Here is a 17,231-nt window from a genome sequence, read left to right as displayed (position 1 = left end):
ACCAACTAAATCAACATGCAAAACGCACTATACACCTTTACCGTAGTTGTTGCACAAAAATATAAAACCAACACGACATACATTTTAATAAGCACATGCACTGATTAGGACAAACATGCACTGATTAAACTATTAAAATATCATATGTTGTTTGAGAAATAGTTGAAAAGGTGTCTCGAAACCGGTAGACATAGAAAAGTCGGTAAGTGGTTATATACAAATATTTAACAATTATTTTATTTATTTTTCCATAAACACAGTTACTATAAAACATTATTATCGACAGGAATCTTCATGTGTCAAAGTTTCGCTCAACAAAGTTCGGCAGTAGGTCTTTGGAAAATATTGGCCATTCCGAATATAATAAACTGCCCGATGAGCTAAAATACGAAAAATTGAATAAAAAATTTCATATTTCTTAAATCTTTTTGGTTTAATGTAATTTATATAGATGGGGTTTTATGTTTCTTACAATAATGTTTTCTTTCTATTTCGTATGCATTAACATGTATGATATTATGTATTGTCAAAAGAGGTTTTGTCTTATGTACGGTCCCAAATGAGTTTCTTTAATAACTCCCGGAAGTATAATATGTACTTTTTGTATTATATGTTTTATTACTATCTAATAAAAAAAAAAAAAATAACAACAAACCATCACGCCGTTTCCCCGTAAGGGTAGCCAGAAAGGATAGAACGCCACATCGCGCCGATTATTCCGACTTTTGACATGTCCATCTTCAAGTATTTGTTGAAAATTTAAAAAGTCAAATATAAGGTAAGCTGTGCATAATTAGCTTATTTTGACGATTCGCCCCCGCTGGCCTGTTGTGGTGCAAAAGTCAAACGCGTTTTTTCAAAATACGAATGTGTAATTCGCATGCTAATGAAATAAAATGAAATGAAATGAAATAAGTAATAATTTCCTCAGTAGTTGGAAGTGAGAACCCCTGCCTTGCTCGGGCCAGCGGGCGCAGGCAAAAGCAGTCTAGCAGTAAAAACGGCAATAAATCTTCCCGAATAGTCGGAGGGCCCAAGGCCGCCAGCCTTTGTACGAAAACCATTCCCGGTCCAGGTTACGCGTTACGAGCGGAGAAGTCCAGACACAAGGAATGTTTGCAACCTCGTCGCGGGCCTACATAATACCCTTAAAATCTGCGTTTAAAATTAAAAAATATGACTTCATTAACTCTTGTGTGCTGTGATGTCACCCTAGTCTACATATTTTTATTTATTTGATCAACATTCAACATATACGACAAATCTGCCTTGTATGAAAATATACAAAATTAGCATATTTACAATATTTGAGTTTGACCAAATGTTTTTTTAAAATATTTTTTATTATTAATAAAACATACAAACAAACAAACAAACTATACGTCGTTTCCCCGTAGGGGTAGGCATACAGACCTCACTTCCTCTACATTCATGCATCTTCTCATGCATGCACGCCGATTATTCCTACTTTTGACATGTCCATCTTCAATAAGTATTTGATGGACTTGATCGTGCCATGTCTTTCTCGGTCTTCCTCGTTTTCTGCGTCCATCAACATTTGCATCGTAGATCATATAATACATACAACATACAAACATATAATACAAAAATTACATATTATACTCCCAAGAGTTATTAAAGAAACTCATTTGGGACCGTACATAAGAAAAAAAAAAATTTTGACAATACATAATATTATACACATAATACATCCAAAATAAAAATTAAATATTATTATATAAGAAACATAAAACACCATCTTATATAAACTACATTAATAATTATCAATATCAAAAAGATTTAAGAAATATTTTTTAATTGCGACACTTCTGGATTTTATTTTCAGTTTTTCGTGTCAGGGCATCAGGCAGTTTATTATATTCGGAATGGCCAATATTTTCCAAGAACCTACTGCCAAATGCCTACTGTTTGTAGACAAAAGACTCGATTTCACCCCCTCGTGGGTCGTTAAGATTAACAAATTACAACAGGGATGGAGAATACCTTAAAGAAAGTAATATGCAAGTCTAGGCATTTACAGGGCTTATGACTAGTCAATATGGATGATCAAACATCGGCAAAATGGTGTTACACAGTGTGTAAAGTGGCCACTTAAACCAGACATTGACAGCTATTAGAAAATGGCAATCAAATTGTGGTAGAGTAGGATTCGAACCACGGACCTTTGAGCCGTGAGTCCGAGACACTAGCCACGTGACCACAACCCGATGGTACAACACATATTAAGATTCTTTAGAAGGGAATATAGGAGTCTGTATTTACTGGGCTTACGATCTAATAAATATGTTAATCGGTTTAAAATGTAAAATGGTTTATCAAAATAACAGTTTTAAATGTTTTACAAATAAGCTACTTTGAGGTGAGGTATCATTAAAATAGCGTTGTTTAAATTAACATGTAATCTTATTTGAAACATCTTTAGTAAAATCTAAAATGTGGCAACAGAAGTCAGTATGTTACAAAGTTTAGTACCCCGTGACTTGCACAGTGACCCAGGTAACTGATGATGGATAAATAATAATTATGAACATCACTAAAACTAGCCTATACAAAAAAAGGTGCTATTCAAAATTTGTTCATGGAGCCTTTAGTAAGACCTTTTTACAAATTCCGTAAATGCTTTTTGGTGTTTTTGGTTCGGGGAGCACAAAATAAGTCTGATGCAGTCTCCTGATGGGCAAAATACCTACGGTAAACTGGGGGTAGTTAATAATAATAATAATAATGTTTGGATAATTTATATAGCGCCATTTTTGTGAAAATCACCTCAAGGGCGCTGTACAATAAATAAATATCCCAACACGTCTTGCAGCTACAGAGCGCATGGACGGTTGGGATTCTAGTTCCTCGTCTCCAATTATGATATACTACAATTATGAAATATATGAGCTAGATAACAGAACGTCTTGCAGCTACAGAGCGCATGGACAATAAGAAATCTAGCCCCTATTTACATTTTTATATTTAAAAATTTTATTTGACAATGAAGTTTTGAGTTTAAGTGATATTTTAAAAACGAAATAAAAAGCAAATTTATAAAATTAGAAGTTAGATAACAACAAGTCTTGCAGCTACTGAGCGCATGGACGGTTGAAATTCTAGACCCCATTTACTAAATTAGTTTGTCATTATTATTACTATGGATAACTTATACAGCGCCATTTTCGTAATAAAATACCTTAAGGGCGCTTTACATAATGATTCTATTGTTAAATTAATTTAATTGAAGCTTTTAAATTTGTAATTTAATTAAAACAGTTTATTTAGTTAGGTAGAAATAATATTTTATTTAACACTTTAATAATGTTTTCATCATTAGCATTTCCCTATCTGCACCCAGCGGTGCATAGAGCACAGAACCGGTACTCCGAATGCAGCGTATCTAGATCATTTTTGTTACATAGAAGGTTAGGCGATCAGTCTTACACTTTAGGTGCCAGTCCAGAAACTATGATTTTTTTTAATGTAGAACCGCCTTAAAGGTAAAATATTTCACATCCACCCTGGTGGGAATCGAACCTATTATTAGTTTTTTATTCATGTTTTACTAAAAGAAATATCTTTTGTTTTTTGATAAAAATATTTTCGAATTTAGTTATTCGCCTTAATTATAAATTAATTATAAAATTAATTAAAAATTATTCATTATAAATAAAGTATAATTCAACTGCTTAATTTGAAATAAAAAAAAAACAATTGAATTGACTATAAATTGGTTAATTATTTAAGGAACTCCTTAATTTAAATCTTGTTTCTTATGAAAGTTCTTCTGAGCAAAATTCTTTTTTCAGTATTTACATAGATAGTAAAAAATGCCTACATAATGTCAAATAACAGATCTAGACAACTTGTTTTTTTTTTTGTCGTCTAAAATCTTGCCGATTTTGTCAATATTGTATGTAAAAAATAAAAAATCTTAAGATCGAAAATAAAACTAATTTAATCAACTGATAACCATAATAATAGTGCTTTGAATCTACAGCGTGTATGATAAACCCTGTCACATCTAAAGCCACGGTGATTAATATGAACACGAAGAAATATAAGCATAATAAAAAAAACCGTTTTATAACTAAAATAATATTTTTAAAACTGAATGGTCGCCTACTTCCGCAGGGGGAAAAAGTGCGGAGGGGGTAGCTGTTTTTTTTAATATGCCGATATGTCATTTTGTCTCATATTTTGGATGTGACAGGGTTTACCATCCACGCTGTCTATATGAAATATTTTTTCCAAAAATAGCGTAAATAAAAAACCATACATCAGAAGGAGATAATTGCTGAACTGCCTATATGTACAGACAAATATATATATTATCTGCAGAAGCTGTATTTAAAAAGCAGGTTGCCTTACTGATGGGTAAATTCTGACTTGCATTTTTATGGATTATCGGTACGTAGAATAGTGTATGAGATCTTGCTATCGTAAAAAAAAATCATTTTTTTCTTATTCTATATAAATGTAAAGGCTTTGACACTTAACTTAAGTGATGCTAAAAATAATAAGAATAAGAAAGTATACATTTAGAAATTAACCTATAAAAACCTTTTCAAAATGTCATCTATGAAATCAACTCAAACGAAAATAAATACCACAATGAATTCAATAGATATATTTCCATAACGATTGAAATGTCAACTGGGCGATTTGTTCTAAAAATGAAAAATGCCAAAAACGGCCACGTCGAGCACCGCATGTCCTGCGATATGACTGCACGAAAGTAATGGTGGTCAAAATAGCCCTTAAAAAATACTGTTTTCCAAACCGAGAATATTCAAATAATTTGCATAATCTGCAAGCTTACCTTAGGAGAAAATTACCGCAACTGAATTAAACATGTTAAAAATATAGCATACTTAATTGTATGAAAAAATTAACTAAAATAATTGGCTAGTTTCTTTGCTCACTGCTATCGCTCGGCGGGCTTAGTTAATATTCTTTTTTTTTTAAGAAAATAAAAAGGTGGCAACGGTTTATAAGAATAAATAACAATTATTTGTTTATCATTCTTTTACTAAAGTTACTATAAAACAGTATTATGGATAGTCAAATATAATAGTAAGTTTATCACTTATATGGACGATTCGCCCCTGGATAATATATTCTTTTAGATATCAGTAACACAAAATTACCTTTTGCATTATCTAAAACATTCAAATTTGTGAATTTAAGAACCACTCGTCTTTTATTTCAATGGTAAATTACCTTTTATTAAGAATTGCCGCACAGTCGCTTAGTGTATCGCTTTACCCCCATTTGCCTTTTGCTACCGTAATGAAATTGATTAATGGATCCTGAACACCTTTAGTGGTTATTTTCTACCTACATATTGTTCAATTATTCTAGTTTCATGTTATTCCTAGCACAATCGCTATTTGGAACCAGTTGACCAACGGATGTCGTACAACTAGGATTATTTTTGTAAAATACGAAATTTTAAAGATGTAAATAGTTTTTAAAACATGTTAATGTTCCATTTGGTCGTGCTAATATTTCATTTCCGTGGTGCTAAAATTTAAACTAAAACGTCGCCATGATATAATTTATTTGCTAAAAAAGATTAAGGTTCATCATTTTTTTCGTTTTAAAAATATGACGTTTCGTGTAGGTACTTTTTTTATTTCAGAATGAAGAAGTTTTTTATTATTATTTTTTGTAAATAGACTATCAAACTAGGGCTGTTTAAAAAAAATGTCTATCGTATTATCAGCGCTATGATTTTACGAAGTTTTGCAATTTTGAAATTACTCCGCGTGTGACGTCACAAGTTATCTTGGTGAGTTCTGCTGCTTGGTGAATCAGCTTCCCATAAACTCGAGATTCGGAAGAACTTGTGACGTAGTTTATTTTGATTATTTTTTTCTCCAATTTCCCGTAACACTGAACTTACTCATTTTAACTTTGACGTGATTTTGATTAGTGTTTGAATTGAAACATTCTTAATAATTCGATTTGATCTCACTAATTCTATGTCCGGGCTGATTAGGAATACAATTTTGTGTGTGAAATAGAACCAGAACCCTGGACGAGTGTTTTCGACTCGATGGCTGCTCTCAGGTAAATGTTCTGAATAAGAGTGTATTTAAGTCCACCTCGTTGCGCAATGGTTGACACGTTTGCGCACCATTTTGAGGTCCTGAGTTCGATTCCTGACAGGGTGGATATGAAATATTGATTTTAAAAGTTTTTCGAACTGCAGTTTGTCATTGTTCCTGGACTGGCACTAGAAGCGTAAGACTTATCAGCTTTCCACGCTTCATTTAATTTACTTATACAGTGTCTTTTGCACCACTGGATGCGGAAAAGAGTATGATAATGATGAATGTAAATATTTTTTAATTTTTTGTAAATCAAAATTTACCGTGCAATATTTAATTCCCAGTTAAAGTTTAAAAGTGTAATAAAAATAACGTTTTTTTTTGCACCACAACAGGCCAGGAGGCCCAATTACAGTGGCGAATTACATCACAGAACACCCAGGCTTGAGAAAAATCACATTTATTTTTTGTGTTCTCAGCGAACCCGGAACCTTCTGTGTGTGAGTCAAGCGTCTTGACCACTACACCGCGAGGGCCGCCATTTCAATTCATTTGTATATTATGAAAAAAAATATTTTTCCTTAACTAAATCATGAAATATTGTACACAAAACTTTATCATACGTCTTTTCATTATTCAGAAAATATTTTTATGATACAATAACATTTATTTATTTATTTAACACTTTATATATAGGTACATATAACGGCAGGCAAATTGCCTTAAGGCAATTTCTTCCTACCTGCCCAAACCGTTTGGTTTGAGAAAGTTACAAGTACATGGACATATTCTAGGTAATTATGACTTATAACTTTATACAAAAATTAACTAAAAAATTCACTCTACTAGGAAGAGAGGAGTAGAGAGGAGATGGAAAGGAAATAATATTATAAAATCTACAAAAAATGCTTAAAAGGCGACATTTAAAACTGGGTCTAATTTGACCCAACTCCGCCATGCACGTATTTTTGAGCAAGCGGATTTTTAGTTAATAGTATTTTGTGTGCTAATAATTTTAACTCATTTCACGTAAAGCACATTTTTTTATAAAGGGAATATGGTTGAGGCATATATAGGTATTATGTCCTGTCATTTATTTATTTATTTTTATTTAAGAAGATAAATACATGAACAGAAATACAAAAAAGGAAAAATAATGAAACCCACTAAACCGCGAAACCGGCTCGTCAGCATTTTTATTTTTTTTTATTTTACAAAGAAATATTTTTTGCGGTAATAAACGGTATTTTTTTTTTCTTCAGAAAATAAAAATTGTTTACAAAAGATTCGCGTTTTTTTTTATTTTTTGAATTGACATTTACTGCTTTCAATGTTCAGAGCAACCTAAATTTATACAGTCAATTCGTCTGTCACCCTCAATCAAATTTTCCCAATTCTGACGGCGATAGGGTATGTTAGTTCATTAACTTGTTAGTAGACCGGAAGAAACAACGTCGCGTTGGGGAAACTAGGTCCTATATAGATTTATAATTTTTTTGAGTGATGAAAGTTTGAAATGAAGACATTATTTTATCTAATATTGGCTTTCTTTATAAATCTTATGAGCATTCAGAATTGATTTTTATTTTAAAATTTTATTTAAAATTTTGATCCAAATAGAACCGATATTTAAAAATAAATAAAACTAAGTAAGTCCTGTAAATGGCTAGACTTCCGTATTTCCTTGTCTTAAAATAGTCTCCATCTTTGTTGTAAAATATTTGTTAGTAACACGATGTTACAAATGAAGGATATACATGTATGTATTAGGCACACATTATTAAGTTGTAACATTGCATATTATTACTCAAATAAACACTTATATTGACTGTAAGCCCGGGCGTGTAGCTACTACCTACGTATTATGTTCTGAGCTAAGCTTTCAATGGGTTAAATCCCAGTGGACTTTATTTCTATAAATAGATTCCCATAAGGTTGTAGGAAACTTAACCTAAAAATAAAAATTAGACCTAGCTACCAATTACTATTGCGTACTTTAGTACCCGTATTCAAAGACAAAACTCAACGTGAGAAAAGTTCATTCTATTGTTTCTTCATAGTATAGTGTAGATATTTAGTAAATTTTTATTTCTAAAATACATATATATGTACATGTGCATATTTTTATTTATTGTCATAATTAAAATATTATAATATACCTACAATATTTTCATATTTTACTGATTTTCTCAAATTGAACAATTTGGGTAGGTAGGAAGAAATTAAGACAATATGTCCGCACATAAACTGTATATTATTATTATTTTTTTTATTCAGATAACAAAAATAGGTATACAATATTATACAATTTTTATACATATTAAATACATATATTTACATTAACGTTTCCAGTTACGTAAAAGAAAAAAACAATTATTGTGTACACAATGGGGAGTGACGACTTACAATAGTTTGTTTTAATTGTTAATATTTTTAGGATAACATATAAATTACAAAAAAATATATATAAACGATGTTTTAAATCAGCGCTTCACAAAAAGAATTAAAAATGTAACTTTTCACTTCTTTCTTAAATATATTGTATTCCTGACTGCACTTTTTTTGTATGTCTTCTTCTTCTTGCGGTGCCTTATCAGGTCCCCTTGACGTTGGCGATCACTACAGCTAAAGTATCTCGGTCCTGCGCTACTCCGAGGCCAGGACAACTGCTCGTTGGATGTACTCGCCATAGAGATTCCTGAGAAAAGATGACCAGAGTGGTTTCCCGTTGCCTTCTCAGGTGGATTTTTGTGTCGGGGTTACCTTCCCTTAGCTGGTTGGTTCTGGTTTGCAGGCGCCAGAAACTCGCCTTTCATCCTCTTGTTATCTGCTGTGATAACACCGTTATGAGTGTGATCCCATTGCCCAAGGTTCGCGACGTGGAAGCTAACGAGTTGGACTAGTCAGTAGTATTGCCGGTGGAAAGCAACTGGGCATTCGCACCATTTAATAGAATCCCACCCTCCAGCAAGATGTGACTCACTGCGACCTTACTGACGATTTGAACCCCGTATATGTAAACAAGGTGTTTAAATAAATAAATTTTCTCCATCTTTAAGTTATTCTTTGCCTCAGAGTTAACAATAACCGCTATCTCTATAAATACCACTGTCACATGCAAAAAGGCTGTTTTTTTTCAAAAATCACAAAATGTGTTAAATATGAGCTAATGTTCTACAAGAAATTTCAAATCATTAGATAACATGTATAGCAATGAGCAATAAAAAAATTATTTCAGCACAAAAAACGACACAATGTTTTTTTTTTAATTTTCAAAGCAATATCTAGAGAACCATAAGCAAAAACTCGGTGTAAATATGACAAACACTGGTTTTATGCTTTGGAAACAATTTATACACTGTGTTTTTACTTTGAATATTTAAATTTGTTTTAATATTGCAAGAAGTTGATAAATGCCATAGAGTGATATATCTTAAAATATGACTTTCGCAAATAACTGCCATTTGCATATGACGGCATTATAGAGCCCATACGGACAAAAATCATTCTAGGTATATCAATTACGAAGTTAAGTTTACAGTAAAACAATGGGCCTTAGGTGCTCAGGTCGAAAATCGCAAACACAGCGACGAAACCATCTGTTACACGTTTGTTGTTAAACCGAAAACCGAACCAAAAATTTGCAACGCTTTGTTCTATTTAATACAGCGAAATTGCATGTCTGCTGTAGCGCGCTATTACTCTAAGCTCTTACTGATATTAGTATGTATTTTTCTTACCTTGAGTTTTGTCTGTAAATAACGGCATTATACGCTGTGAATCCGGACGTTGCGATGCGCACTGTACGAATATCAAGAAGAGAAATGGAGTCCAGGTGCCGACCCTTATGAATTAGAATTAAAATTAGAACCACAAGGATGAAAGCAGACTGAAAGCTTTCGAAACTCCGTCTCTCAGACCTGTGGTAGCTGCACAAATGTCCAGACCCGTGCAAGTAAGGCTGAGATAATCATTATCGACAAAATCAAAACAGAGGTTCTGCGTTGATCTCAACATGTATGGCGAATGGGAGGCGAAAGAACGGCCGAAAAGATTTGCGACGCGAATGTTGATGGATACAGAAAACGAAGAAGACCGAGAAAGACATGGCTAGACCAAATCTACCAAATACTTGAAGATGGACTCGTCAAAAGTCGAAATAATTGGCAGCCATGTTTGTATAGAAAGACAGTGATATGGCGTTCTTCAACCCCTACGGAGAAACGAATAAAATGAATAAGATGATGTGGTTTTTTTCCACCACCAACAATCTTTTTAACGACCTGAATGTCCATGGCTGATAGGACACTCGAGCTTTGAGTCTGTTTGTGGACGTTACGTCATAGCTCTGTAGAGATTGATCATCAACATGGAACGATTAAATTAATAAAGCATTAAGGTAATTAACCAGAATCAACAATCAATCTTGAGAGACAATGAGAGAATGTATTGCGATTTTTCCAGAGTACTATAGCCTTGTACATGGTGTGTAAGGACACTTATCACAGGCGCAGGCGTCTAAAGTATTTTTTTTAAAACAAGGAACGTTGATCATGACGTGATCCTAAAAAAGTACAAGTTTTCATGTCACTTTGGTCATGAAATCCATCGTTTTCTGTGGCGCTCTATCCTCTAATGCCCCTCCAATCGCAGTAGTCCACTGGAGTCGGGCGCCGCCCTCGGGCCCAGCCGCCCGATCGATACAGCGGTCTGCCCCCCAGCGCCGCCCCCCCAGCGCCACCCTGCGCCCCTCGCCGCCCTGCCGCGGGCCTGTGCTCTAGCACCCCTGCGTGGCAACAGAGTATTTCATATAAGGATGGAATCGGGGAAACGTCAAGTAACAGGAAATCTTTTATATAATGTTGAATGATATGAATACAAAGAATTGCGTTTTTTTCTAAAATAATATTGTTTTTGACTATCGTATTTATTTCCTCATTTACCTCCATACTCTCTTATATACCTCTATGTTATTTCCACTAATTCCATATTTTTACCATTCTTTTCTTTTTATAGAGGGAAATTGAAGATCCTTAGAATAAGCTTCTGGGATAATAGGAAAATATCACCTTTTTAAACATCTTTTTAATTAATAAAGGTCTATGATAAACTGTCAAGTAAAATAAAATTTGCTAATTATTAGTTGTATTTAAATTTGTAATTTTGAATTCCCGCAAAAACGGTCATTCTATTGGCCACGCCCCCAATACGTTACGATTCATGCTTATTTGTTCCTGGCCATTGAAATTTGTGTAGAGCATTATCGCAAATCTTGACGTCACAACAACCAAGGCCGACCACGTCGCATTTTTCTAGTAACGAATTTTATTAAATTTCTTGTTTACATTTATTTATGAAAACATTTCTCCAAAATATCCATAGTGATTATGAAAATACCTTTTATTATTTTTATCGGTATTCGTAGTATGTGATATTTCCCTGTTGGCCAAATTCATTATTTTATTACTTTTTATCTACAATCCTATCTTAATCCACTTTTATCAACACCATATTCCATTGGTTCGTGCGCTTTGTAGCTGCAAAGTTTATTGATAAATGCTTCCACATGTTTATTTATTGATTATGTTTTACATTAAGATACAAATATATTTATATGTATTGAAGAAAACAGAAATAAGAAGAAAGAAAAACCGTAAACAATTCACATGCAAATTTTATTTTTACATTTTCAATGAACAATTTGTTGCCTAACTAGACAATAACTTGTTCTATGGCTAACATATTGTAAATTTACTGGTTTTTATTAATGGAACATACTAATAATAAAGGTATGCAAGAAAATGTATATTCTAAGCATCATGTTGAAAATCAGAAATATATTTTAGTTTGGATTCACTGCATTGCCTGAAACATATTATTTTTGTGGCCCCGTGCAGCGATCCACTTGGTTATATTGACTTTAAACGTATTCAAGTTGTTTGTGGTTTTCAAAGAACTGTCCAACTGATTATACACTAAAGGTACTTATATAAATATGAATAAAATTTACTAAAAAAATATTTCGAACTTAAATTTCAACTGTAAATAATGAGGTTTTGATTTCTACTGCTAAAACACTTCTTAGTTTAAAAAAAAAACATTACGGTTAGATTTCTAGCCGCGCGTCAATGCGTTCTGTGGCTGCAAAATGTGTTGTTATCTTGCTCCTAGATGTAATTAAAATTTAGCATACTTAGAAACGGAGAACTACGATCTTAAGCCCCCATGCACTCTGTAGCTAGAAAGCATTTTAGAATATTTATTAAATTGCCCTTGACATTATTTTCCCAAAATGGCACAATAAAAATACTTCAAATTATTAATAGGGTAGTTAGTTACATTACTGCGCAGTAATACCAATTGCCCATTGCGTCATCACTTAATTTTATTTCTTTATTTAACATAATTATTATTATTTTTGATAACAAATAAAAATACAGTATTACAACTAAATACATTTTTTTACATTTATCTAATACATATATTTACATTAACGTTCCCCATTGCGTAAAATAAATTAACAATTTTTGTGTACATAATGGGGAGTGGTGTCTTACAATAGTTTATTTCAATTGATAATATTTTTAGGAAAATATAAATGAATTACAAAAAAGATATAAACGATGTTTTCAATCAGTGTTACATAAAGAAGAATTATAGATGTAATTTTTCACTTCTTTCTGAAATATATTGTAATCCTGACTGTATTTTTTATTATCTTTGTTCATTTCATTGAAATACTACTGTTTATTTTATCTTTGTGTATTTGAAGCAAACAATTCTTTTTATATAGCAATTTTATATCAAAAACCTTTCTTTTTTTTTTTAAATGTAACAGTGGGAAAAGTATACGGTTTTTTCAAAATAACTTTTATAATGAAGTTTTGTATTTTTTCAACTGGTAAAATATTTGTTTTAAAAGCACCACCCCATCCGATTATTCATTATTAAAATATGTATTTAAAAAACAGCTTCCATAAGTTTAACATAAAAGACATTTTCTGACTTAACAAGAAAAATAATTACCACAGAAAGGTACGTTATTAAAAATATAAATGTGCAAAGTAAATTATGAATATAAACCAAATAAAAACGTTACACGAAAAAATGGTGTTGAATACAAATAAATTTAATACAAAACGAAAGCGTACGTTTAAAAAGTGAACTGTAAAATTCTTACTAACTAGTTTTTTCAATAATTTCAATGCTAGCATGATCAATACTACACTTCAGATGCTGGTCTAAGAAAACCTCATAATCGTCGTTCCCTTTCCACACCTAATGGTGCATAGGGCACTGCATTGGTACACCAATCTCAGCGAATCTTAATCACTTTTGTTACATGAAGGTAAGGTGATCAGATTTCATATCAACCATGTCCATTGCACCTCGAGGACGACAAAGAGTAAGACAAAATAGGGTTAAATAAAAATAAATTTTATACAAAACGAAAGTGTACGTTTAAAAAATGACCTATAAAATTCCTACTATTATTTATTTTTATAATTTGAATGGTAACATGATTAGTACATAATTTCAGATGCTGGTCTAGGAAAACTGTAGTGAAAAAACATTTTCATATCAACATTTTATAAAAAATGTCCGTTTGAAACAATAAAAAACTAAAAACGGCTCCATGCATTTACTTCATAATTTTGTTTTTCATTATTTAAGAGTCCAACATATACAATTATTTTTTTAGTTTAAAAAAAAAAAACATTAATAAAACAAAAGTGGGTCATCTTTAAAACAAAAATTAACAAACATGTTCTCTAACGCTACCGCGAATCTATGCCCCCACCCTTGAAATTAGAACATTTAATCTGTCTCGTTCTCTCCGTAGAGCGCCGTCACTCTCCCCCTCGAGTCTGGGTCCGCCATTTTTGATGCCAGTCACACAGCTGCTAAATGCTAAAAGGCGGTATCCGCTCGTCTGGATCGGTGACATTTTCTCTATTAAGCTAATTCATTTTATCTCAAACGAAGCGGAAAGTAGTGCCTAAATTGTGCAAATTAATTCTAAACTCACGTGGATTTGATCACAGTTTTAAAAAGTTTAAAAATGACGTTAAAATCGGCGGGAAGATCAATATGAAATCAAAAGATGGTCGCGGGACGTCATATAATTTGGGTAAGATTTAATCATTTAGTTCCGCTGCAACAATGTATATACCAAATTAAAGACATTTATTACTTAATTTGCATTTATGTTTGTTCATACATAAAAGAAACATACATATTTAACCTCGATTAGGTAAAATCTCTGGCATCCATTTCTTGAAACTGTTTAATTTTTGTGTGATATTGATTTTATTACGAAGCAAGATGAAAAGCGAAGATTTATTCAGATTCGTTATATTTATCATAAATCTCTTTAAAAAATTGGTTTTTTGCAGTTTATTCATCATACCTATTTAAAATTAGGTTACATATTTATGATCTGTTGTTAAGGTGTTATTAGATCCATAATCTAGTAGGTACCTACATAATATATTCATACAAGTTTAAAAGGGCAACGATGCATTATTTTTTATTATTAACCAATGAAGTATATGAACATATAAAACATTTAATGCTTTATAAAATTAAAAAATAAATGAATGGGCGTGCAAATAAGTAAAGTGTCGATTGAAGAATAAAAATATGAAATCAGGGCGATTCTTATATGACTGATTACATTTTCAGTCAAATTAAAGATATTATTTGTTTTAAATTAGGTTTTAATTGACAAAAACACTGTTCCTTACTCTCGTGTGAATTTGTTGGTTCCAATTTGGTCGGGCCAACTGTCGATGTCGCATTTCGGACTGATTGAATCCTGTTGTTAGAGTAGGATGTCAAAAGTCACTATGAGAATCATGTGTAGCATAGATGTGTCAAAAATTAAGTTTTTGAGTAAAGATGTGATTTGACGATAGATCGATATTGATTTTATGTTACTTATAATGATTACGCATTAGTTATTTGATTCATTGTTGGTTTGACTTGCATATTTCAAAGATTTGAAAGTAATTTAAAATGTTATAATAATTGCGGTTCCAAGATGGATCCTTGTGGGACACCAAAAAGAAAAAGTAAAGTAACGGTATAATTTGTTGCAAATATGTGTCCAACTAGATTCTAACGTGAAATTTAAATTTAATTATTAATTATTTGAAATGCGTAGTGTTAAGACACATAATATATATGTAAATATTCATTTTTAATGCGGATGAAGAGTACAGTTCTATATGTTAAATAGAAAGAGAATCCTAGGCGAGCGTTTACCACTCGATGCCTCCTCTCAAGTAAAAATCCCGAAAAGCCAAATCAAATAGAGATAACTCTGCCTTGTAGTGTACTGATTGGCGCTTTCGCCAACCATGCTTGAGATCCCTGGTTCGAATCCTGGCAGAGTCAACGTGAAATATTTATTTCAAAGGTCCTGGAGGTCCACGGAGTCCTGGTTCCGACCTTGATGTATGGGAGCGAAGTGTGGACTTGGAAAAACAGGAATGAAAGCAGGCTGAATGCTGTCGAAACGCTATCTATCAGGCGAATGTGTGGTAAAACTAGATTCGTACATTACGCAAGGCTGAGACAAGCATTATCGACAAAATCAAGAAAGGCGCTCAGCGTTGGTTCGGACATGTAGAGCGAATAGACAGCGAAAGAACGGCTAAAAAGATTTACGATGTAAATGTTGATGGATGCAGAAATAGAGGAAGACTGAGAAAGACATGGCATGACCAAATCCAACAAATACTTGAAGATGAACATGTTAAATGTTGGAATAATTGGCCCGCGTGCATGAGAAGATGTATGAATATAGAGGAAGCGAGATCTGTGTGCAAAGATAAAGTAATTGGGCGTTCTATCCTCTCTACTTACCCTTACGGGGAAACGGCGTGATGGTTTGTTGTTGTTGCTGTACCTCCAGTATTTCACTATCCCTGGTCTGGCTTCTGAAGCGTAAAACCTTACCTTCAAATAACAGATGATAAAAAAAAGGCGCATTATTAAAATACCAATTCAGTGACTATGCATCACTGGGTGCAGAAAGGAAAATTATTATTTTTTTGTGAAAATTACCTCAAAGGCGCCGTAAAAAACTATTTTTTTAATATTTTTTATTTAAATTATTTATTGACAATTCTTCCTGACCAGACTGAAGATGCCCATTAGAAGGTGAAAGCGCTAATTGGTCAAAATAAATAAGTGGAAGTGTACCAAGTATTTTTTAAATTAATAACTTATATGTAAATATAAGTTATTACATCATTAATTTTTTTTGTTGTAAATCTAAAAAAAATAATAATAATTGTTACCAAACATTAAAAAACTTGTATCTTGAGTTTCATTTGTGCTAGATATTATATATATATATATATATATATATATATACACCTATATCTAACGAAGAAGTTCGGTGCTACGGGAAATTTCATATAAAAAATATTTTCGTGCACTCTCGAGCATTTAATTGTATGGCGAAGTTTCTCGAAAATGTTAGAAAAAAATAATAAAATGAACCACGTTACAAGTTCTTAAGAATCAACCAATGACAGAGTTTTATGATAGGTTTCCGGGTTCATGGAAGCAAACTCACCAATCAGCAGGACTCCCGACTAGAACTTGTGACGTCGCAGACGAAATAAATTATAAATCATAGAGCTGATAATACGATACATAAACTTATTTTTTGGGCTTAGTTTAATAGTTAATTATCAAATTTGAAAAAAGAACTTCGTCACTGAGAAGGCTTTTTAAATGACAGAAAACAATCAAATGGATGAATTATTATCGAAAAGGCTAAAAATCATTATGGAGTTATGACTTTATGAAGGTCCTTTGGACATCGGCACATAAAATTGAAATACAACATTTAATATTAGGACGTCAAATTTTAATTTTAGAAACCGCAAATTTGTGTTCTCGTCTGGAGCAATATCGCGTTCCATTGTTCAAAAAATCGTTTCGTCTCCGTTTTGGCGGCAGTTTCTTTTTTCTCTGTTTTTTTCGCGCGTCTTGAAACAAATAGTGACCCCTGCAGTTTGTGACCCTAATGGCCCAGACAAAAAGGTTATTAACCCCGTGCCCAGATCAGCTAGGCATCGACGGAACACTATACCTCGCTTGTGACGCGCTCTTCTTTTCATGATATGCAAATTAATTTTAATTTGGTCGGAATTC

General features: G+C 32.5%; 1 long non-coding RNA gene across 1 annotated transcript in view; it reads left to right on the top strand.

Annotated features, from left to right (window-relative positions):
* The first annotated feature begins 13,950 nt into the window (after positions 1–13,950).
* The window catches only part of LOC148282775 (uncharacterized), a 36,052-nt gene continuing 32,771 nt past the window's right edge, over positions 13,951–17,231 (top strand). The window contains exon 1 of the long non-coding RNA XR_015822021.1: positions 13,951–14,190. This is a non-coding gene — a long non-coding RNA (uncharacterized LOC148282775). The remainder of the gene's footprint in view (positions 14,191–17,231) is intronic.

The sequence above is a fragment of the Micrasema longulum genome, unplaced genomic scaffold (genome assembly GCF_059751315.1).
Source record: "Micrasema longulum isolate JH-2025_06_02 unplaced genomic scaffold, ASM5975131v1 h1tg000297l, whole genome shotgun sequence".
NCBI lineage: Eukaryota > Metazoa > Arthropoda > Insecta > Trichoptera > Brachycentridae > Micrasema > Micrasema longulum.
This window is presented reverse-complemented; position numbering and strand designations above follow the sequence as displayed.